Source organism: Stegodyphus dumicola, chromosome 3 (genome assembly GCF_044657685.1).
Source record: "Stegodyphus dumicola isolate Sdum_Otavi_A_Nest chromosome 3, ASM4465768v1".
In the NCBI taxonomy this organism is placed as follows: Eukaryota; Metazoa; Arthropoda; class Arachnida; order Araneae; family Eresidae; genus Stegodyphus; species Stegodyphus dumicola.
Genome location: NC_140770.1, coordinates 208,409,945 through 208,426,213, shown reverse-complemented (window position 1 = coordinate 208,426,213; position 16,269 = coordinate 208,409,945). Strand labels below are relative to the sequence as shown.

Genomic DNA, 16,269 nt, shown 5'->3' with positions numbered 1-16,269 from the left:
AAAATTGTCTTCAATCCTGCGTAAACTTTTAAACAGATGTTGATATGAGCAGAAGAAATAGCATTTACCGATGCCACTTATTCTGCCCAATATAAGTAAAATAACCATAAAGCGCCCGGCCATTAAAAATAAATAAATAAATAAAATAATTGTTATACGTTTGAAGTAACTTATACACATTTCAAAGCAGATACGATGAAAAATAAATGTTAATTTCAAGAGAACAAATATTTACGGCATCAAATTCAATTCACCATACATTAAAGATTTAAGAGTTTTTAAAATATCTATCATTATAGAACATTAAAAAAAAACTAAATCAGCACACTCCTTGATGCGTTTCTAGACAATATATTGTATATTTCTTAAAATGCTAATACCATATTTAAAATTATTTTTAATAATTAAGGATTGAAGGCAAAACATATATCTATATCAAATATTCAACATTCAAAATAAATGTGACAAATCGATAAAATTTTAAAATGTGAAGAAAAGATATTATAATCCATCCAAAATAAATGAGACAACTTCAAAACAAAGTGAAAGGTTTTTAACTTATGTTTATGTTCTTTTCCAATTTGTTCAATTTTCGATCAACCAATGAAAGTACTCTTTACTATTTCACCTAGTTATGAAGTTACCATAAGTGCCATAAAAAATTCTACGCGGACATTCGATATGTTGCCAGTTTTGAAAATTTTTAACTAGCTTGTATATATCCTTTTAAGACTGCATTCGAACTTAGCGCATATTCGTAAATTTGTTCTTTGATTTTTTTTATTTAGTTGTTTTTAATTTCCATGGACCTTTATGACATGAAATTTTAAAAATATCATAGATATTCCGAAAGACTATTTACAATGAAGAACAATGTGTTATTTTTGTCCGAAGAAATAGTTTAAAAATCAATTCCACTTAACCACAGACTAGAAATACATGAATTATTCTGTAAAACTCCAAAAATAAACCGTTTATATAATAGAGAACATTGACAAAAAAAAAAAAAAAAAACAGGTTAAAAGTATTTGATTGTGGTCCGAAAAAACTCTTAAATTAAATTTTGTTAATGTATAACATTGGGGAAAACAATATAAATGTTGTTTCATTATTTTTAAATATTGACAAACATAGGATAAAAGATTTTTGGACGCAAGAAAGCAAGTCACGTGCGCAGCACTCACCTTCTTTCGAGCGCTTCTGAGGTCCAGAGAAAAGAATCTTCAGTAAACCTTCTCGGCCGCTTCCGAACGTGCGACTGATCGTTGTTTTGTAGGGGGTTAAGGGAAGAGAAACGAAAGACACAATAGCTACGAGAGCGCGCTGCCAACTGAACCGGAGTAAAAGCGCAAATTCAGTTTATATTCGAAAGGCAGCGGTACCAGACGATTTCGACCAGGCGCTCACAACGCGCATCGTTTGCTTTTCTTGTTCATATTTGTTTTCTTCTTCTTTTTTTTTTCTTTTTCTTTTTTTGAATCTTCTGCTCCCTCACCCCTTTAGCCGTCCCGCCTGGGAGCGCATTTTCATTCTTTTCTCTTTCTCTCTCTCATTCTTTTTCGTTCAGATTCTGTCACTCCCACCTGCCGCCACCTCTCTACGGAATGATGCGAAGGGTCACGTGATGACGGGATTTATATTTCTCCCACCCCCTCCCTTTTTTTTTCTTTTTGATTCTGACCGTAACTTGCTCATCGATGGATAAGAAAATGGTAAAGAAAAGAAAACAATTATAAATTAAATCTCTTTTCATCAAGAGAAGTATCTCATTCAACAAAAAAGTATTTTTTTATCCTTTCCCGTTCTCTGAGCTTTCTTTTTTTAATTCCTGAAAGTTGTAATGCTTTTTCAAACAGCTCGTCAGGAAGTATTGGGATTTTTTTTCATCCACTTTCTCTTTTTCCCATCTTATTTTGAGCTTGACTTGTTTGTTATACATAAAAGAATTATTCTGTGTTTATTTTCTTTTTCATATTTTTTGTTTTACAAATGAAATTTAACAATTACATCATTACAGCTATTCACTTAATTCTGCTGCTCATATTTTTGAATCATTGTTTGTACTACGAGTAAATAAATATTCACCAAGATTTCATTTTTCGGATTAGACATATAAATAATGTAGAAGAAAATAAGTAACTTCTTACTTTTATCTAAGCGGAAAAAGATTTTAATTAAATCAAAAATTATTTTGTTAATATATTTTAACTTTTGTACCTACAAAATTGAAAAAAAAAATATTGCATACTGCTTCAAACTACCATTATCAAACAATTGAATTACAGTGGAATGTCCCCTAAATGGGAGTGACATGTCTGGAATAAATTTGACTCATACAGTTTAATTCGACTGCTACTTTAACTGTGGTGACGAGTTATTGGCCTTAGCTTAAATTAATTAGAAGCAACAAACACACGGAAATGTAAAGTATTAACTTAACTTTATTTTTGTAATACTTGTAAGTTAAATTAAAATAATACACCTGGTAAAAAATTCCGCTGATTTGTTTTAGAAAAACCGGCGTAACCCAAGCAGTGCAACATGAAACTGAACTGAAAATTTACGGCCCCTGTAAAGCAAAGCCTTACCGGTACGATAAGAAAATGTAATTGGACAACATGCTGAAGAAATGGTAAATAATAAAATAATTATTTCCATCAGGAGTCCGTAGGCTAATCCGGCCGCAAAAAGAATAATTTGGCTCTCATAAACATTTGCTATTCACTAAAGGAAGCTAAATAGTTTAACGAAATATCACGTTTATTCACTGCCTATAACAGGGGTCGCCAACCGGTGATCCGTGATAACATTTTGCTGGTTCGCAGAAAAATTGGGATATTATTTATATTTTATGAAGATTCAGTTTAAAAAATGACGAGTAAAAAAATCTTTTATGGAATATGGGTTATACTTTTTTTTATTTTAGCTACTTCTTTTAGCGAAACTCCTTCTGAATTTAGCTATTTTTGCAGGTGTATCTAGCGACATTTGAAAGTGAGAGTTGGCATCCATAGCTATGCTTCTGTTATCAATATTAGAGCGAACTGGAAATCTCTTTCCGTTTGAATTGCAAACATATGCTATAGTCATTAATAACACAGTTTTTCTCCGTGTCAATAGGGAACTTGATGGATTTTTATGAGAACCATCAGCATTCTTTTCATAATTGCATCACTAGAAATTTCTGTTTTGGTTTGCCTAACTGTTGATCGATAGCGCTATTGCTGAGTAAGCGATGATTATTATGTTTACAATAATTAAAAATTTGCGGCATAACACTATCAGTTTATTGCTATTGCATTGCTTTTGCCGATTTGTTCTTGCTCTTCGTAAAGTTTCTTTTCAGTCATATGAAAATGTGAAGCTTTTTGCACAAGAAGATAAGATTTTTGTACTTTTCATGTAATTTTTCAATGGGAGCGAAGTATGTGTAGTTTTAAGACAACAATAACACGCCGAACAAATACTAATTCAGAAGTCAAACAACAAAAATCAGCGTTATATTTTCAAATTTTCATAGGACTAGTTTCGATGGTTTTACAGAACCACCATCCTCAGCTGCAAAAGCGCAAATGAACGAGATAGGATATAATGATTAGATAAGATAAGATTAACTCTGATTTTTGTTGTTTGACTTCTGAATTAGTATGTGTAGTTTGCTGATTATTATCGTATAAATGTATTTACATTTTTTAAAAATCATATTAGTGGTCCGACAAATATACAATTATATTCTAAAAGTTCTAAAGGTTGACGACCGCTCGCCTTTATATCGAAGAAATCACCAGGAAAATAAAATCACCTAAATACATTATCACTCTAGATCTTCCCTCGTGGTATTTTCAAATGGCTGTGAAATCGGAGAATGTTCCAAAAACGGCATTCATAAAAAAATATGCAAAAATTTTCAGAAAGGCACTTTATGCACCTGAGAGTGCTTTTTGGCCTGTGCGGAGCCCAAGCGACCATTCATAGAACAATGGATATATATTTAAAACCTCTTTTCCGAACATCTACTTTTATTTAACTTGACGATATAATACTTACTTACTCAACACCAGCTGAGTTGCTGAACCGCCTGTTATTTGATTATCAGCAGTTGTGCTCAATTGGTGGAGCATTTTATTGTCGCTAGGCCTAGCCAAAAATCGTTGTAGAATGTTAAAATTTGTGGCGGAATTTATCAAGTTACTTCGGAAGATGGGTATTTGTGACCTGTGGTTATTAAAGAGAGCCTGTCAAGACTTTAACTGTGCTGAATGAGGATTTTAGCAATGCTTTATGCATTGTGATTCTGAGTTTAAAGAGAATGTTTACTCTAGAAGTCAATGGTAACTTGGATATAAGAAATTATTGTGATGCATCATACTGAACTGGCATCATATAAAATGAAAACACTGCGATAAGAAATTTATATCTAACCTTTTTTAATTCTTTTCTTGCGTTTCAGTACTGAAAATATAACTATACAAAAAGAGAAAATGTGCATAGAGAAAGGCAGGAACGAGGATGATAACTATAAGGTTTTACAAGACGGACACACACTGCCTAACATGCAGAATGAAAGTCGAAAGTTGTTGTTGACTAATGCTCTCGAGAAGACTTGCGGCTCGTCGCATATTTAGAGTGTCCCATGCCGCATGGACACTATATATTTACAAACATCCATGCCTTCTTGGGGATTCAAAACCCCGCCTTTTGGTACGGCAATCAGCGACACTAACCACTATACCTCTTGGGCGGCGAAAGTCGGAAGTAAAGCAGTGAGGAAGTATTTTAAAGATCAAACGCCAGTGTGAATCACAGTGGGGCAACGGAATTCGCAGGAAACTTCTTTGATGGTATAGGTCAGAAGTTTCTTAAACTTTTTTGGGGGGGAAGGGGCACCAACTAATATTTATGAAAATTTCCTGTGACCTCATAAGCATTGAACAAATCAAACACATGCATGAGTGAAACTGCCAGTTTCTTCACTTCTAACGCAGTTTTAGGTCATCAACTTTAACTTTTAAAGTAAAATGAACGTTTCTATTATTAAAAAAAAAAAAAAAAAAATGCGTTGAAACGTTTTCGTTTTTTCTTTGTCTGTATTGTCTTATCTTTATCTATTTTCAGATACATTATGTAAAAATATTTGGTAATTGTAAAATTATTATAAGTTAAAAAAATATCAAACTTTCTGAAATTTTTGGCGACCTCCCCCTACTGGACCCAATTTGGGTTTGCGACCCACAGTTTAAGAAACTCTGGTATTATAAACTGAGTGCGGATTTTGCTCAGCATTTGCCATATTTCCGAAATAATATCCAAACAGTTCTCAAACCGAGGAATGAAATGGTTGTTTTCAAAAGGGAATGAAAACTTGTATAAGCTTTATTTTTATACAAAAGAAGATATTTCTAAATTTTATTTTATTTATTATTTAACCATTTAATTACTGTATTGTATTTCTTTCAATTCAAACCATTGGAGAATTCTTTTTAGCCCAAAGGAGCGTTAGGCTTAGAAGAACTATTATTTTCGTTTTGGCATTTTGCGTGGATTGACTATAAACTGCGAGTTACTTTTGAAATTGTTGCCACCAAACTATTATCGCCCTGTCTTATAAAGAAATTAAATAGTGAAGAATCTGCATAAATGAATGTATGTTTCTCGGTTTGCGATAAAACCGGACCTAAAGCCATCACATTTTTAATAACGTACATCGCACCCGAATATGGGAATATGGGAAGTCCAAATTTGGAATTTGTTTTACTGTCTGTTTCATATTTTGTAAAGCATTTATGAATTTTTGATTAAGAAACTCAACGATTTCAGAGCGAGCGATGGCAACACTGTGCGGGGGAAAACATTTTTATCTCCAGCGCGAGAGACTGTGCATTGGAAATTCTAGTAAAATATTTTGCGATATTGCTGTTGGAATGAATATTATGGTTTAAGTGCGAACATAATATTTAATAAATAAAGGTAACATACGTTAAAATCATCCCTTAATCTGTAATTTAAAATATTTTAATTTAAAATTTTAATTTAAAATCGTAATTTAAAATCTGAAAGCTTTCAGATTTTTTTTCCCTTTTAACAGACTACAGTTTTCCGAAGTTAATCTGAAATAATGACTGTTTGGTAACTAGACAAATTCTTTGAAACGTAATGATTTTACTTCTAACAATTCGTTTAAAAACATTTTTAAAAAAATGTAAAAAAGGAAAAATCTGAAAGGTTTCAGAATTTAAATTAAGTCCAAAAAGATTTTTTTTTTTTTTTTTTTTTTTTTTTTTTTTAGCGTTTTGTGTCTTACCTTTATTTATTGAATATCATTTACTTCGCACATAAACCTTTCAACAGCAAGATAAAATTCCTTTCAACAGCAATGTCGCAAAATAATTTTAAAATGAGGATATCTTTAGAATTTCCAATACACAGTCTCGCGCACACAAGGATAAAAAGGTTTCCTCCCCCCGTACAGTGTTGCCATTGTTCGCTTTTAAATCGTTGCGTTTGTTAATAAAAAAAATCGTTAAAGGTTTACAAAATATGAAATAGATAATAAAGAAAATTCCAAATTTGGGCTTCCAGATGCCCGTATTCAGGTGGAAACGTACGGTATTCAAAATTGGATGTCTCTAGGTACCGTTGTTTTATCACAATGAGAGAAACATACATACATTTATGTAGATTCTTCATTATTTAATTTATTTAAATATAATACAAGTCAATAATATTTGGGGGCAACAATTTGAAAAGTGATTCGGACATTTACAGTGAACCAACACAAAACGAAAATAATAGTCCTGCAGGGCAAATTGCCCCTTTCGACTAAAAAAAGGAAATGTTATTTTTTCCCCTTTCAACGCTTTATTGTACAATGTACCAGAAAATCTAGCTACTGTAACAGTTTTAAGAATGATTGACTGCGTCTTTATGTCTATGTAAAAATAATATACCCTGCTATTCTTTTTTATTTAATTTTAATTTGCTATATTTTCTTCAAAAATTCTTCGTTTAGTTGTATCGATTAGGTGAAATATTTAAACAGTTGAACAATGCTACATTTCGTGATCACTACACATTTCAAACTGTGGATGGGTAGCTCGATATTTTTCACTTGCTTACGTATTACTTATTGGAAAATATTCCTTTTGCCACATTAATTCTATTAATTTACTTGCTGCATTTATTGTCAGTAAATATCATTTAATTATGAAAGCTGCATGTTTGAAAGAAATAGGCTTAGTTGAAAAAAAATGGAAGTAGTATCGCATTTCTGTTTAGGCGATTTATTAACGAATGACAGCGAAGCATGTGAGTGTTGTCTGCTTGAGGAAGGATGGCTTTGTGTGCCAGTCCTATGCGCATTTAACTCGTAATTATGTTACACTTAGGAATACTGCACAGCCCCCAAGTTGTAGAGCTGAACAAACCGCTTTTTTATGGCATCACATGAAAATCGTTTGCTCACTAAACTGAATTAGTTCTATTTTATAACTCATCGCTCACTAATGATAACTTTGATGAGAAACATTGGGAATGAGAAGTGAATCAAGAATAGACGGAATGGAACGAGCAGTGGATCAAGAACGGTTCGCAAGATTGGAGCGAAGACAGAGAAGAGTCGAATGTGCAGACGTATTGGAAGTACCCACTCGATCAAACGTTAACTCTCTGAACTAATTTATTTCAACTGTAGTTTTGAGATTTCCTAAAACTCCTTTCTGCTTCAACAAAAAAGTTTTAAAATAATTTTTTAAAGGAGTTAAACTCATTTTTAATATGGGCGAATAAGCATTCATTTCTTCCCTAAAATAAAAATCAAACTTTCGTGGCTCATTTCGAATAAAAACTCTAGGTGGATGAGTTCTTGATCTCTTGTGTTCTCGAATAAAGCATTCACTCTCAGTAAAGTCAGTTCCTGAACGAATAGCACATCTCTATTCGTGGCACACTTCCAACAAGAACTATTCATGAATTGTGAAAGAGCTTCCAGTTTGTTTTTTGGAATCGAGGTGCATTCGCTTAGTAAAGTGAATCGGTTCTTTACTATAAACCGCGAAGATAGCATCCGTTTTAGCATTTCTGCAGAAATCAGTTATATTGGCATACAAGACCTGTTGTTCACTGCATATTTTTTCTTTTGTTACATTTTGATTTTGAATAGCACAGTATTACATATGCACATTCATATTACATAATTGAATACTTGTATATAAGGGGAATTACATGGTATGTACAGAAATATGCATATGGCAATGCATTAAATGAATACTACATTTGGTGTATAAATAAGTCAAATGTGCTACATTTAAGTGATGACAATCAATGTGGAAAGAGATTTTTACACTACAGATGTATATAAATGACATTATGCAACACTGTTTTTGTATTTCATGCGTTAAATTGGCATATTTACAATAATGGGATGAACACTTATTACGATAACTATACGTAACAATGTTTTACACCGGATGAGTAGAAATGTATGTATATGTCAGGAAATTAATTCGATGGAACAAAGATTTTTAATATCAAAAGAGTTAAATTTAAAAAATTGAATGCTTACATTACAGGAGCTGAAACGCAAATTTAGCTACTTGGGGAATGACTGCGATAAAAGCTTTCCAGATTATTGCGGCTTTGCAGCGCAGTGATTTCATCCAGTGATTCCAGGTTCGATAGGGCAACATTCTGATTTTGAGTATTTTTCCACCACGCTGCGCGAAACATGGCTGCTGGCTTTTTTAGATGGAACTTCGCCGTCAAGCAGCATTCAAAGTAATAGTGGTCTGGGCTGCCCACTTTCCCACAATCGCAGGTGTCTGTGTTGGAAAGACTAAACCTATGCAAATATGCTTTGTACGGTCTATGTCCTTTAGGAAATGTGATATGCTGGCAGTTTTGCTCTGCAGATCCATACTTACAGTTGGAAGAATTGCATGTGTACGTCGACCCGTCGTGGCATCATTCCACCGGGTTTGCCACTCTCTTATGAGAAGTTTGCAGGTGGAAATCCGTTCTTTCCCGCTTTACGGGAACCGAACCTGTTGCAAACTACTAGTGTTCAGTTGTCCTAGTTATTCATTCATTGGCGGGCTCGGACCACTGTTTACACATTTCAGCTGTTACACATCTTTCTAAATATAGTACTTGTATTCACTGAGTACTTTTTTTTATCAGATAATTCTTTTTCTACAAAATATTAGATTTTCCAGTGGGAAACTTTTAACGCTGCATTAAAAGTCGCATTCATGACCGATATCGTTGTTACACTGAATATACAAGAACTAAAAACAGATGGCATTAGCGTGCTTGCGACAATAGTAGTATTATGGAAATAGTTCCACGAGGTATATACCTTGAACAGCGCCTCCAGCAAATGCAGTGAAGTAGTGTGAATATTTTTTATTTGGCAAAGAAGCTAAGAAGCAACGTTCTGGCTCGCTTCCTATTTAGTTAGTTATAAATGTTCACTGCCGTGACAGGTGTATGGAGTGGTACTAGAGGATCTCGCGTTCGATTACCGACGTGGCACATACTTTATCAAAACTCCTGGTCAGAAAACCGAGACATTGAGTTTTATTGCATTCAACAATAATATAAATGTTCATGAAATTTTCTTCTGCACTAATTTGAAGGAATTTCAAAGAATGTGTCAGGATTGCTTTTCCTTATATTTGCCTTTGGGAACATTTAGTAATCCTGAGTGGTAGCAGGAAGCTTACTCAAACTATGCTCGTGTGTGTGTGTAGGACAAACAACACCAATAGGAAGGGTTAACTTCACCCTCTATTTCTCACAGCGTACGGCCGCTCCCGCACTTCGCGATACGGAGACTAGCACTTTTGGTCTAAAACATAGAAAATAAGACATAAACCAACTTAATAAGAACTAAACTTAAATACTTTACAGACACTTGTAGCGCGAAGATTGGCCTTTTGACGATACGTATGCAGTGATCGAAATGCAAATACTACAATACGTCTTAGTATATCAGCAGGAGTTCTGGCCTTAAAAGGCAGACATAATCTGGCTGAAAAACACACGCGTGGCAGGGCAGCAAGAAGGCCCTCTCTTCTCTTGGCTGAAAGCCACATCTTAAATAACTATACAGTTTGCAACCTTATTAGCATAAACGATTCTACTCGCGCTTATTCTGGCCGGAAATGGAAAATAAGACAGGATAGCAAAGTTTTAAAATAAAATAAACGTTACTAAAACTTAAAATACTTACAAATGTTCGTTTGTTATAATTTTTAACATATTTAATTTTAAAATAACCATTAAGCAAAACTCGCAGTCAGTTTCCTACTTTACCAACGTTTCATTTCCCTTTTCTTTGTAGAACATATAAGTAAATATCCAACATATATGTTTGATTTTGGATGCGCATTTTTCATAAACACCATATTTATTTATTAAAATTTATAATCTTTCGAAGTTCGCTATCGTAAAAAGGTTTTGCAGAATGTGCGGTTATTACAGTTATGATTGGAGTGAGCTGAGAAATTTGAGCGTGTCTGAGGGAGGTATCATTTGCTCTCCTTTCTGTTTTCGTATCCAACTACGCATGTGAGCTGATTCTTTTTCGCACATAAAGTATATCTTGAATCCCCACAGAAGTCACCTGACAGCTTCGCATTCTGAAGTATGTGTCAAGCTGAAAATGTCGAAGTACAGCAACTAAGCAAGGACAAAATTCTCATAAGTGGAGATGAATAACTCAAAATGATTCTTTCCAACCAATTCCTGCTGTGACCAAATTCAGATATAGACTTGATAATGCCCTAAGCTATTTGAGATATGGGGCCCTTTATAAGTCTGTTATAATATATTTTTATACTATATCCTAATTTTTTGGGCCGGCGAAGAAAGTAGGGAAGAAGCTATAGCTTGTATAGTTTATACGTAAATCCCGCTCTGGCTGTGTCAGGTATATAAAGTCTTTCTAAGAGTGAGTATTAAAGTATGCACCGGGGGTACGGTGAATGAAGTTCCACTCAGACGTACGGTGCATAAGTGTGTGCTCACTCTTTAGAAGAAATTCATCTCCTGTGAAACGTATATGTTTGTCAAGCGCTAACGTTGTAGAGACATTAGGTATTTTGGGAAGCAAGAGAGATTGAAAATGAGCAGCACCTTCGCCGGGAATCGAAGCACGGTCCTCTGGAATACGCGCCCAGAGTGCAGACCACCACACCACGAAGGCATGTTAGGAATTCCTGAGAAATACCTTATATACTATCCCTTTTAAAGGGCGACTGGCGTTTTTAGGGGACCCAATCGCCATATACTGGGTGTGGAGAATCATCATCCACCACCCTTTTAGTTCGGACGCTACTGTAGAGACATTAGATAGTTTTGGAAGCAGGCAAGATGAAAAATTAGCAGGAATCGAATCACGGACCTCGACGGATACCACCACACGACGAAGGCGTGCTAGGAATGCGGGAGAAATACCTTATAACGTTAGTGTATTTAACTAGACAGGGATTATATTAAGTAGCGTGTATGTAATTATTTCAGTATTTACTACAAATATTATTTAAGTAAAAAAACTACATTTTCCATTTGAATGCTATATTTTTCCCCAAATTTTAAGCTTTACTTTAAAAATATTCCATTAAAAACTATCTTTCAAAGTATATTACATTTAAAATTTTCGAAAGGATTTAATTTTTCATCCCATTTTTTCCAAAGACGAAGCACGCTAAATTCCAATCTCGAAACGTTTTTTACAAACTATTCTTTTTATTAATCCCACGAATGCTCTCAAATTTATTTATATAAAAATACTATATTGCTGAGCATATTTCGAAAATCTCTATGACCTTTATGGAGCGCTGTTAGGAAAAAAAAGTTCGACTATACACGAAAACACAATGAATTCAGTGCATTTATAGATTGAAATGCCTGGAAAAATTACTTATTGTGATAGGATGTTTTTTATAGCCAAAAAATAATTAAAAAAATGAAGTTGAAATAACTTTCCTCCACTGCTTCAAAGTATTTCTGTAAATCAAATTCAGAGTAAACTGAATTTTGCAATATCGTGTTGTATTTCCTTGAAGATTGTTCCGCGTGTGCCTAAATATCGTATCTCAGTCTGAAAGGTACATATAAAGGGCATATATGTGGCGCCGAGAAGACATGAAACCATCCATCATCCAACCACTTTCTAATCCACCTGTCCGACTGTTACGCTATAACTGAATTCTTTTCGCTAAAAGTATTAGGTAAGACAAAAACATTTCTGGATCTTCTCATCAGTATCAAAGGGTTCGTGACCCCTATTATGGAAAACATATAGAGATATATGAGGACAAAATTTTTTTCATTACATATATTTATTTATTTCCATTTAATTTACCAATTTTGTTTTATTTCATATTAATAAAAATACTAGATTAAATGAATTTTCATATCGAAAAATTTAACTATAAGGTGTTTCTTCCAACTTCCGGCATGCCTTCGTGATGTAACACTCGGCGCGTAGTCCAGAGGTCCAGGTTCGAGTCCCGGCGAGGGCATTGCATATTTTTCACATATTTTGCTTCAGAATAAACAAATGGCTCTACATAATAAAAAATGGAATTGTAAAGATGTATTTGAAATTCAATACTTAAATATATGCTACATAATTAAGCAAAACCACTGCAATCAAATCAAGAAACATCAAATCAAGAAACAACTGACATTGTGAATTTTAACGGAAGCTTTTAAATTAAACTCTTTAAACTTACACTGAAGCCTTTGAAATTTCTGGAAAAGCTTATTTTTTCTGAATTAAAAAATTGCCCGAGGAAAATTAAAAACAGGAATTATAACGAATTAATTTTTTAATCTGTGTAAAGATTATGAAATGATTAACTGTTATAAAATATATTTGTTACTAAATTATTATATTTGTTATTAATATATTTGTTATAAAATTTATTTGTTGTTATGATGGCGTTTTTGTGCAGTGGCGTAATATCGTATTTTCTCGCCAGTCAGGCCGATAATGCCAATACTACAGCCAATAATATGTATCACAAAATTTCCAAATTCAAAACTCTATTTGAAGGGATCTTTATGAAATCCTATTTAAATATATTTTTGAAAAATGTTTGACATTTTGATCTCTTTAGATGCCGACAAACATAACAAAAAATATTATTTTAGTAAAATTCTATTTCCCTCGACCGAATCAAAGGTTTTATAAAGAATTTCAGACTTTGGAGATCTTCAGCTAAAAAGGGTAATTTCATCGTTAATGTTTTTGATATCATCTAGTTAAAAGAAATGTTTAAGAATTTAAGGAGGATGAAACACTTAAATGCACTAAAAATGTTACTAATATATAAAATATTTCCTTTTGTTTTCCTTCTGTTGCATCCTTTTGAATTTACATTTATTTTACCTTTATTTGGACGACTGCATGTCATCCGTAATCTCCAATCACCGTAAAAGTGCAAATGCGTCATAAAAGAAATGTAGAGAATTATGGGAATTTTCCGACAAATGTTCTTGCAGTGTAGTGGTTAGCATATGGAATCTGCTAATGGAAAATCAATGTTTCATTTCGAGCAAAAATATCTCATTTTTAACGTTTCCTATTCCGAGAAACATAATTTCTTCAAAATGTATGCAAGATAAGGAATATGTAAGATAGAATTCTAACTTGAATTTGTAACAGCTCCTTGAGTCTCCTTTTCAATTTATTTCTTCTCTCTGTCCTAAAAATTAATAATATGCTTGTTTTGAGGTCGCTGGTTAGACTGTATACTAAAGACAACTTTACAACAACAACAACAACTTTATTTCGGGGACTGTATCATAACTAAAATTCTAATTCAAAAATGATAAATTCCCGACCATACGGGATCGAAACATGTATGCTACGCTAGGAGTTCGAATCTTAACTAACTGAAATTGCGCAGAAACAATGCGCTTTACATAACTTTGAAGTTGCGCAGGAACAATGCGCTGTACATAAACTTTTATTGCCGCGTAGGAGGCAACAATGCTTTTAATAAGTCTTCTTGAACAGCTTCATTCCAGTCATGTGACTTCTATACTATGCTCAACGACACATGTACTTACATAACTGTTAAAGTGAAGCTGAAATCTTCTATCCAATAATAATGCTAAAATTTGCGAACCAAAACCTTTATCAACCGATTGCAATAATGCAAAAATATAACTTCACTGTTTTTAATCTCGATCCATACTGTAATGTTATATAATCGTGTTTCGCTTCTCTGAGATACTTGCGTATCGTTCGCTCCATCTTTTTCTTACTCCAATTAAACTATTGTGAATATGTAAAAGTAAGCATGTAATTATTGACGAACAGGTGCGTATCTTGCATCATTTTAGCTGCAACTATATCTTTAAGCACAAGCTGCATTATTATCTCTTATGTCTCCATACCAAATTTTTATTGCATGTACGCAAATTATAAAATGAGTTATTTTGTTATGACTGTTCGATTGTATATTCAGGAATATAAACTATTTATTTATAGAGACATTAGGGTTTTTTTTTTTTTTTTTTTTTTTTTTTTTTTTTTTTTGAAGCAGGAAAGATGAAAAATGAGCAACGCCTTCCCCGAGAATCTAACCACGGACCTCTGGAATCCAGCGTGCTGACCACTACACTTCGAAAGAAGGCGGGAGAAATATCTCATATATTCCCACCTTTTAAAGGATGGCTGGGGTTTTTAGGGAACCCAATCGCCAAATCCTGGGTGTGGAGAATCACCATCCAGCACCCTTTTAGTTCGGGCGCCACTGTAGGTTATTTCGAATGTGGAGTAGTGAAAAATGAGGAACGCTTTCGCCGGGAATCGAACCAAGGACCTCTGGAATCCAACGTGCTGACCACTACACTACGAAAGAAGGCGGGAGAAATATCTCATATATTCCCACCTTTTAAAGGATGGCTGGGGTTTTTAGGGAACCCAATCGCCAAATCCTGGGTGTGGAGAATCACCATCCAGCACCCTTTTAGTTCGGGCGCCACTGTAGAGATATTAGGTTATTTCGAATGTGGAGTAGTGAAAAATGAGGAACGCTTTCGGGAATCGAACCAAGGACCTTTGGAATACGCGCCCATCGTGCTGACCATTACACTACGAAGGCATGCTAAGAAGGCGGGAGAAATACCGTATAAATTAACACGCTACATATTGAAACTAAAACTCGCACAAGAGCTCGCATTTTAAAGATTCTAAAAAAAATTCACTTCGTGCAATATTCCACTCGTTATATCTATAATATATAAGGAGACCCAAGCAGTAGAATAATAATAACTGATTTCTGTTCCGTTCGTAAGAAGCAAAGGAGATTAAAAATGAAATGCAGCATTGACAAAACTGGTACTGTTTTGTAGTTGCTGCTCCTGAGCTTGGTGAGGAGCATTAAAGTTGAAAACCGAGTTCCACTTCAGTATTTGCAGTAAAAATGAAGAAATTGACTACCATCAACATCATTTCTCTAAAGCACTGCGTTCGGAAGTAGAAGTTTTCGGAGCAGCACTTTAGCTTGGAAGTTTTGATTTACTTTCTTTTCTTTTACTTCACTTACGACTCAAAACGTTACTTAAGATAGAGTGATTTCAACGATGGATTTTCTCTTGGGAATACCACTGGAAAAAGTTTTGAGTTTAGCACATAAACTTCTGCGTAAACACAGTTTATTAGAAATTAATTGGAGGGTTAAGAAATCATTACTAATTCACAAAAAATAACTTAAGATAAAATTGTTTTATACTTAATTATTTTCAAAAATAAATATTTCTTTAAATTAAATATATTTGATTATGTATTTAGGAAAAGGAAAAAGTTTTAAAAAACTTAGCGAAATTTTCAGAATCTTTATGCTAAAACATTTATCTGTTATTTATTACGTATAGATAAAATTTACAAAAAAAAAAAAAAAAAATTGCCAGACGAAGCTTGAAACAAAGTTTCCTGTCTGCGGAATTATTTTGGTAGCAATGAACATGTTAATTAAAAATTCCATAAAACGAGTGAGCGTTCTCATGGATTTTATGAGGATATTAAAGTATTTACATACTATTGGTTACTACGTTATTACACTCATGAAGCATGATTAGCATGAAGAAAAAAATGTATTTAAAGGGCAAGAGCCAGAAAAAAAAACAAAGTTAGAAATAAATGGTCAAAGCTATCTCGGCCAAAAACCGAAATTATCTTCCTGAATCCATTAGCTCGTTTTCTGCTATAGAAAACTTTTTCCTTTTACATTGTAGAGATATAAGGTGTTTATT

The 16,269-nt window shown here is 33.6% G+C and overlaps 1 protein-coding gene across 2 annotated transcripts in view; it reads right to left on the bottom strand.

The window, feature by feature from the left end:
- Positions 1-1,344, bottom strand: part of LOC118189424 (astakine-like) — a 207,112-nt gene extending 205,768 nt beyond the window's left edge. The window contains exon 1 of one of the 2 annotated variants that reach the window (XM_085813813.1): positions 1,185-1,344. The gene's annotated coding sequence lies outside the window, so the exon portion shown is untranslated. The remainder of the gene's footprint in view (positions 1-1,184) is intronic. The other variant, XM_085813810.1, reaches the window with a different exon arrangement.
- Between the last annotated feature and the right edge of the window lie 14,925 nt (positions 1,345-16,269).